The sequence below is a fragment of the Oreochromis niloticus genome, unplaced genomic scaffold (assembly GCF_001858045.2).
Source record: "Oreochromis niloticus isolate F11D_XX unplaced genomic scaffold, O_niloticus_UMD_NMBU tig00007266_pilon, whole genome shotgun sequence".
Taxonomy (NCBI): domain Eukaryota; kingdom Metazoa; phylum Chordata; class Actinopteri; order Cichliformes; family Cichlidae; genus Oreochromis; species Oreochromis niloticus.
In genome coordinates, this window is record NW_020328453.1 from 646 (window position 1) to 9,771 (window position 9,126).

The window sequence follows — 9,126 nt, forward strand, 5'->3', positions numbered from 1 at the left end:
ACATGTAAAATGAAGAAGAAATATTTAAAATTCTGCACTTTATTATTTTCCCACCCTCATCTACAGCCACACCTCGGGCTAGTGAGGAAAGGTTGTGGATATATGTTGCACTACAGTGCAGCCCTTTATAAGCAGCAGAAGATGGGTAGATAAACAGTTATTAGTCATCATGTATCTCTCTCATACAGGCACCGGGCTGTAAACTTGTTCTGCAGGGCATGAAAGTCCTGGGGACAGGAGGAGCACTACTTTGAAGATAAACTCATAGAAGACCTCGCTGTAAGTTAATTTCATTTAAAAAAAACAAAACGAGTGGAATTCTCTGACTACTCTGGAATTTTTGCTTGTTTGAAGGCAAATTATGTGTTAATTTCTTCAGTGTATAGCAGAGTTTTAGCACTTTGTGAATGTGTGTTGATTTCAGAAACCAGGTGACAGGAGCCATCTGAGGAAGAGGAGGGGCAGAAACACAAACACATAGATCCCTGCATCAGCTCATCCAGCTGTTCAGCAGAACAGCCCTAACAGAAAAATGGTGTGTATTTTACACACTACCTGTTAAAAGTCCCTATTTTTCCAGTTATTTGTTGCAGTTCATGTCGTTAAAGTCCAATGAATAGCTTGAAATGGTACAAAGGTAAGTGGTGAGCTGCCAGAGGTTAGGTTACCCAAACTGAAAATAATGTACATTTCAGAATTATACCAAAAGGCCTTTTTCAGGGACACAACATGGGTTAACAATTCAAAGCTGTTCTGCAGCAGTGAAGGTTGATCAAGCCTTGAAAGCTGCTGCTACTAATTCCTACAGGTGTTCCAACTTGGATTAATTCCAACCCCTCTGTCTGCATAAAGCAGTGTTGGTGCATACCCTTGTGAGCATCAGCTGAACAGTACTGTACTGCAGTAAGTAGTGTGTTGCTACAAAAATGGTGAGAAAAAGACCATTAACAGTGGAAGAGAGAGAGACCATCATAACACTTAAAAATGTAGGTCTGTCCTGACAAAGAAAGTCAAAGTGTCAGTGAGTACAGTTTCCTTCACCATCAAACGCACTGAGAAACAAACTGTGACAGGAAGAGGTCTGCAGACCCAAAGACACGACTGAATCACAGGACAAGGTTCTGAGAGTTAACAGCTTGTGTGATAGGCAGCTCACAGGACAACAGCTTCAAGCACATCTATCTCAAGGAGCTTCGTGATGTAGTCACCTGAAATGGTTTCATTTCACAGGTGTGCCTGTCAGGGTTCATTTGTGGAGTTTCTTGCCTTCTTAATGGGGTTGGGACCATCAGGTGTGTTGTGCAGAAGTCAGGTTGGTACACAGCTGACAGCCCTGTTTGACAACTGTATTAATTTATAATATGGCAACAACCAATGAGGTAAGTAAAGAGAAATGACAGCCCATCAGTCAGTCTGGGAAATTGCTAAAACTCTGAATGTGTCCCCAAGTGCAGTCAGGAAAAAACGCTATGACAAAACTGGACCGCCCAGGAAAGGAAGACCAAGAGTCACCTCTGCTGCTGAGGATACATTCATCCGAGTCCCGAGGCTCAGAAATCGCAAGTTAACAGCAGCTCAGATTAGAGCCCAGATAGATGCCACACAGAGCTCCAGTAGCAGACACATCTCTACATCAACTGTTCAGAGTGTGTGAATCAGGCCTTTATGGTCAAATAGCTGCTAAGAAACCACGACTAAGGAAAGCAACAAGCAGAAGAGATTTGTTTGGGCCAAGAAACACAAGGAGTGGACATTAGACCAGTGGAAATCTGTGCTGTGGTCTGATGAGTCCAAATCTGAGATCTTTGATTCCACCCACCGTGTCTTTGTGTGACGCAGAAAAGGTGAACGGATGGTCTCCACATGCACGGTTCCCACTGTGAAGCATGGAGGAGGAGGTGTGATGGTGTGGGAGTGCTTTGGTGGTGACACCATTGCTGGGATTTTTTTCAAAATTGAAGGCACACTGAACCAGCATGGCTGCCACAGCATCCTGCAGCGACATGCCATCTCATCCAGTTTGTGTTTAGTTGGACCGTCATTTATTTTCCAACAGTACAATGAGCCCAAACACACCTCCAGGCTGTGCGAGGGCTGTTTGACCAAGAAGGAGAGTGATGGAGGCCTGGCCTCCACAGTCACCTGACCTAAACCCAATGGAGATGGTTTGGGATGAGATGGAGCACAGAGGGAAGGCAAAAGGACCAACAAGTGCTCAGCATCTCTGGGAACTCCTTCAAGACTTTTGGAAAACCATTTCAGGTGACCACCTCATGAAGCTCATGGAGAGAGAATGCCAAGAGTGTGCAAAGCAGTAATCAAAGCAAAGGGCGGCTATTTTAAAGAATCTGAAATATAAAACATGTAAATATTCATCAAAATAATGAAAAACTGTTAAATGAGAAGATGTCATTTCAGTCAGTGGTGCACCAAAATTATTTTCCTTAATACAGCTATAATTGTGCTAACTTTGGTGAATGTGTTTGTTTTTGCAGTAAACTGGATGAGGATCATCTCTACATGGCCTACGCAGACATCATGGCTAAGGTATCTGTTGCTGAGTACCAACACTAAACACTTTTGAATTGAAACTCACATAGCTGGCTTAGCATAGACGGTAAAAAAACCTGTTATTGTTCTGTGCTGTTTATGTCATCGACCAGGGATGATGCTTTTGGGCTGATGGATTACTTGCAGGCGCTGTACTGCCTAATCAAATCACTTATTGCAACTGGCACCTCCCTACCTTCAGTGTAGAATAGTTTAGTGTGGCCTGAAAAGCTAAGAGAGGGAAAAGAAATTAAAAACAGATGCACCAAACTGTGGCAAATTAACCAAATGTTAGCAGCTGCACTGTTAACAGTAGCACTAGCAGCTGCACTAGTAACTAGTCTTCTGGATGGTAGAGTTGTTGTTGGTTTAGGACACTGTTAATATATCACTGCTTAGTGATTGCACTCCGAATTGGGTCTGCTGGGTATATTTCTTCAGACACTTCATGCTGTCAAGGCCGGGAGAGCAGTACGTGGGAGTGAACATAAGTGCAGACACAATACAGAGCGGAAATAAGATTTCACAAGTTTTATTGAAATCACAGAATAAACTATGGTGAGACATGAATACGTGGCAGGGAAATCTCTGACGAGGAGTCTTGCAGGTGGCTCTGGAGGCGGGTAGCCCTCTGAGTGTTGAGTGAGTGAGTTGGGTTCCAGCTTGTATTCTAGTAATGCAGAGGAAGCAGCAGGCAGGAGGACAGGCAGGTGAGAGCAGTGAGTAATTTAAGTCGAGAGAAGCAAGTTGCAGAATGAAGCTGGGATTTGACTGTGGAGACCAGCGTCCAGAGGAAGGAGTAAGGTGGTGACTTGACGAGATTGCTAAAGGCACAAAAGAGATCAAGTACTTGGCATGAACAAAGAAACGAACTGGTGAAGAACTGATGGCAACACTGGTTTTAAATACTGTCTTGCTGAATGCCACAGATGGAAAACGCGTGGAGAAGTGTAGGTGTTGAACCAGGGCTCCACCCAAAAGGCAGATGCAGAGCGCAAGGCCAGGACAGAAAACCACTGAACACTGACCTGGATCATGACATATATATAAACAAAGAATGGTGTGTTTAGCTTTAGGATCAACCAAGTTCCCCAAAATAAAAAATAAAAAACTGTTTGTGGTGAACACCTACACATCGAATAAAAATTAAAGCATGTGAGACTCAATCTCACTGCACACTTTGCCAGGCAAAGTGTGCATGGATCTGACAGACAGAAAGATCTGACAGACATGCTCCTAATGAGAAGACGGATGGTGTCCTGGGGGATCTCCTGCCAGATCCGGACCAGGGTATCACCGAACTTCTGGAAAAGTTGAGGTGTTTTATTGGATCTATGTCAGCCGAGCATGGGGGGCAGTTAGTGGTATCAGGCATTGTCATTCCGAAGGAACTACATGCATACTCGAGCCACATGAGGCCAGGCATTGTCAGGCACCAGGAGGAACCCAGGATCCAATGCATCACCATAGGGTCTGATGTGAGTCCAAGGATTTCATCCCATTACTTAATGGGAGTCAGGGTGCCATTACCTAGTCTGTTAGAGGTTTGTGCGTCTGTCCATGGATATGCCTCCCCAGACCAGTCATACTGAACGATGTTACAGGCGGCATAATGTTCTCCACAGCTTCTCTAGACCCTTTCACATCTGTCACATGTGCTCAGGGTGAACCTGCTATCATCTGTGAAAAGCACAGGGCACCAGTGGTGGACCATTCTGGTATTCTACGGCAAATGCCAGACGGTGCTGGGCAGTCAGCAGAGGGTTGACAAGAGGAAGCTCTGTCCCAGGCCACCATCATAAAGTCGTTTGTTGATTGTTGATCAGAGACATTCATGTCAGTGGCCCCTTAATTTACCGTTCGATCTACCTCACCTATAGTCACGAGCTGTGGGTAGTGACCGAAAGAACGAGACTGTGAATACAAGCGGCGGAAATGAGCTTCCTCTGAAGGGTGGCTGGCCTCTCCTTAGAGATAGGCTGAGAAGTTCAGCCATTCGGGAGGGGCCCAGAGTAGAGCCGCTGCTCCTCCACATCGAAAGGAGCCAGTTGAGGTGGTTCGGGCATCTGACAAGGATGTCCCCTGGGCGCCTCCTGGGTGAGGTTTTCCGGGCATGTCCCACCGGGAGATGGCCCCGGGGCAGACCCAGGACACGCTGGAGAGATTATATCTCTCGGCTGGCCTGGGAACGCCTTGGTGTTTCCCCGGACAAGCTGGAGGAGGTGGCTGGGGAGAGGGAGGTCTGGGCTTCTCTGCTTGGGGAGATGGATGGATGGGCCTTCTGCAGGTCATTTTGTAGAACTCTGGCAAGTTTCATCTTGTTCATCTTTGCACAAAGCAGCAGATACCGGCCTCCCCATCATTCGTAACATCTGGTTTAAAAAAACAAAGATGGTGACACCGAAAATACTCAGTTTGATGCCTCAGTGCTTTGGAACTTCCCGTCGCTGATGTGGCTATATCTATCCGAAGTAATCAGTCTGTAGTTTGTATGCTTTTTTTCACCTTTCTCCCTTCCTTCAGAGTTGCCATGATGAAGAGGATGACGATGGAGAAGTGAAGAGTTTTGAAGTAGGTGATCAATCGGTCTTGAATCTTCCACTAGTCTCCTCAAGTTTTTAGCAGTTTCATTTTTAGATGGTCTGCAATGATATGTGTCACCTTTCTAACAAAGGAAAAAGAGATGGAGAAGCAGAAGCTGTTGTATCAGCAGGCTCGGCTGCACGACCGTGGCGCTGCTGAGATGGTGCTCCAAACCATCAGTGCTAGTAAAGGTAAGTCTTGCCTATCGCCCCCTACTCTTTACTGTAACTCAGCGGTGGCAAATATATTATGGCCCTTGTGATAGAACCAGGCTGTCCAATCCCTATGCCTGCTTACTCATTGATGTGTTAAAAGTAATTTGTTCTGGATATGACTGTTTGGGAGCCTATTCTTAGATTCACCGTTTCACACTAATTCACAATTTGATGATATTTGATGTTTTTATCACCTGTGCAAAGTTGTACTTGGCAACAGTTTGTGTCTTGCTGTGCGTCTGTTTCCTTTTGACACATTTCTAAGTTTGAACATTTAGTATGTATGCACAGAGGTGTTGCTTGATGAGTACACACACAGACATTACAATATAGAAGTGTGGTTTAAAGATAAAAAAACAAAAACAAAAACTGATTAGTTGTGAATTAATTTTCCCTTTTATGGAGCAGAAACGTTACTGGATGCTAGCTAATAGGCTACATTTGGATGTCAAATATTTATAGGGGGAAAAATGGAAATTATGGATATGAAATAAAATGTCTCTTTGTTGCTTAACCTGCAGGTTGTCAGGTCTCTGGCCCCTGGAGAGTGAAGACCTGGACAGTTTGTCAGAGCTGGTCCAGGATATCCGTCTTTGCTCTCAGGCCCTCAACAAGCTGGACCGACAGACCTTGAAGCAGAGCTGGGACAGGACTCAGTCACACGGACACTTTCTCGACCGAAACTCCAAGTGCCTCCTCTCCGCCACCTCCACTTGAGGGTGGGAGGTGTGATGATGTCGGCAGAACTTTGCTTCTGATGTCTACTCTTTATCACTGACGGTGGATTTGAGCCAGTGTTCATAATAAAAGTGGTCATTTTTATAAACATTTTGTTTAGTGAGGCTACACCAAAAAGAAACAAGATAAAACCAAAATAAAGTGACATGCTGTCCACCAACAATCTGTTGATAGCTTGTGTTTTATGCATTTTTGTCTGCCTTATTTATACATGTAAAGCTCTGTATCTGTATAAAGAGTTTGTGTTAGTGTGCGAGAGGTTTTGTGTCGCAATTGGTCCTGTTTTAATAAATAAATAATAAATAAATAAAGTTTCATTTATATAGCACCTTTCAAGACAGAATCACAAAGTGCTGCACATAAAATTACAAGTCATAAAAAGATTTAAAAAGACTAAATAAAACAGGCAAAAAATTAACCAAAAGCAGTTTTAAAAAGGTGAGTTTTGAGTTGTGTTTTAAAAACAGCTACTGAGTCCACAGTTCTTAATGCTTGGGGGAGAGAGTTCCACAGTCTAGGGGCCACAGTGGCAAAAGCTCTATCACCCTTAGTCCTCCTCTTAGTATTTTTTTATAGCAAGTAAGCCCAGATCAGATGACCTCAAAGACCTGCTGGGGACATAAGGCTGTAGCAGATCAAAGATGTAGGCAGGTGCCAGTCCATGCACAGCTCTGTAGGTCAAGACCAGGATCTTAAAATCGACTCTAAATTTAACAGGAAGCCAGTGTAACTGAGATAACAACGGTGTCACATGTGAGTACTTGGAGGATTTTGTCAAAAGCCTAGCTGCAGCGTTTGCACAACCTGCAGACGATCCAGAGAACCTTTGCTAAGACACATAAACAGCGAATTGCAATAATCCAAGCGTGACGAGATAAATGCATGTATAGCAATCTCCAGTTCAGATCGAGATAAATTCGGGCTTAGCCTAGCCACATTTCTTGAATGATAAAAAAGACCGAACCAGAGATTTCACATGCCCATCCAATGTGAAACTGGAGTCAAAGGTGACACCTAAATTCCTGACAGAGGATTTAACATAGAGTGAGGGAGGACCAAGGGCTTTCACTATCTGCGATAGGAATCTATCAGGGGCGCATACGAGGACTTTGGTTTTCCCCTCGTTGAGCTGGAGGAAATTTGCAGCCGTCCTACGTTTGATCAAATCTAAGCAATCATTCAGACGCTGAAGCTTAGATAAATCCTCGGGCATAAAAGAAATGTACAACTGAATATCATCAGCATAACAATGATAAGAAATGTCCTCAAAAGAGCCCATTATATGCTGGAGGGAAGAAGATAAATTAAAAACAATAAAGGCCCCAAAACTGACCTTGAGGGACACCATAAGTAAGGAGGTAGAGGATGACCTAAAATCGGAGACTGCCACAGAAAAGGATCGGTGATGGAGATAAGAGGAGAACCACTCTAATGCAGTTCCAGATACACCAACCCATTTTTTCAGCCTTTCAATGAGGATGTGATGGTCAGCTGTGTCGAAAGCTGATGTGAGGTCCAACATGAGTAGAACAGAGCATTTTCCTGCATCATTATCCATCAAGATATCACTTGAGACCCTAAGAAGAGCTGTCTCCGTGGAATGAAACTGACGAAAACCGGACTGAAACTTATCGTAAATGCCATGTTTATCTAGAGCTGCCATAAGTTGCTTATTATATTTTGTAGGATTTGATTTAAAAAAACACAAACACAATTAAAGTAACCAACGATGCTATACGTTGACATTGTTCTTTCACTGTAAGAATCAGCAGGCTATGGTGAATAATCACAGCGATTTTCAGGTCTCTGAAGAAATCTATCTAGGAGCTATGACAGTGTAAAGACACCCTGCAATTTTAAATGTGCGGCGACATTTGAATGAGGCGCGTACCAGTAGAGGGAGCCAACGCACCACGAATGGTGCACAGCCACAGATGAGCTTTGTGTCATTTATTTGTGACATGCAGGATTGTCCGCAAAGAAATGTGGATAAGTTGTAAATCAAAAGCTAAAGAGCTCATTGCAGCTGTCATTTTCACTGAAGTCTCCATAGACTTTGAATGGGACGTTTCTGACTTTGTGTTGCTTGGAGGCCATTTGCGAGAAAACGGCAACTCCTGCGATAATGACGGTGGCATTTTGTGAAAGGCAAGAAAAATACCTACGTTTGATGTATATAATTTGTGTTAATGAAGGCAAAATTGAGCGTTTGTTCAGAGTGAAGAAGAGATTGAGAAAGCGACAATGCCTGGCGTGTTTGCGGTGGGTAGCAAGGCTAAGAAGCAATATTGAGGTAAAAGTTGAGGGATTTTGGACAGCGTAAAAAGGCAGAGAGAGCCCGTCTATAGGCTCGCCTGTAGGCTTCTAAGCAAGCGTAGCAGGTGAATTTCAGAGCCAGGGACTATTATTGTTTGTTTGGTATGTATCCCCAACAATGGTCCGCATGGGATTCGAACCACTGCCCCTGTCTTCAATCTCCGCCATAGGGCCTGTCACTTTCCCATGAGCCACGAGGGCGGCCAATGGAATGGGCGCAATTCTGGTATATTATCTTCTTCTTTTTTTTTTTTTTTTTTTTTTTTTTTTTTTAGCTCGATAGCTAGCCGGGACTCCGGGCCACTGAAGCCGCCGAGAACGGCACAACTCCCGGCACGTCATTTTCAGATCACCGCGGACTTTCGCTACTCTGGTTAAACGTAAGTCACTTAGACAAGCTAGAAATGATATTGTTTGGCTTTTTTCAGTGTTTTATTTGTTCGTCAGTAAATCGGTTTGGCTGAGATTAAAGGGATTAGATTCGATAAAATAAAACTTATTAATCCCCCGGGTGGGTCCTCCTTGGTTTTCTCACAGCTGACCAACGTCAAACAGAAAAACCATTAAAGTGTGAGATGTCGACAGTTTACGCCAGCGTCCTGTTATAATTTAGATAGCAAGGAGCAGGCGCCGAGTTATTCAACTCCACCGAGACAGCGGGTACGCTAACCAGAAGGCTAGACCGTCCAATTTCCCCAGCCATTTACTTCCGGCCTACCGACGA

General features: G+C 44.1%; 1 long non-coding RNA gene across 1 annotated transcript; it reads left to right on the plus strand.

Moving 5' to 3' along the window:
* The first annotated feature begins 489 nt into the window (after window positions 1-489).
* LOC109199274 (uncharacterized) lies at window positions 490-2,608 on the plus strand. Its single transcript, XR_002059705.2, has 2 exons — window positions 490-535; window positions 2,496-2,608. It is a non-coding gene; the product is annotated as an uncharacterized LOC109199274 (long non-coding RNA).
* Window positions 2,609-9,126: the final 6,518 nt, after the last annotated feature.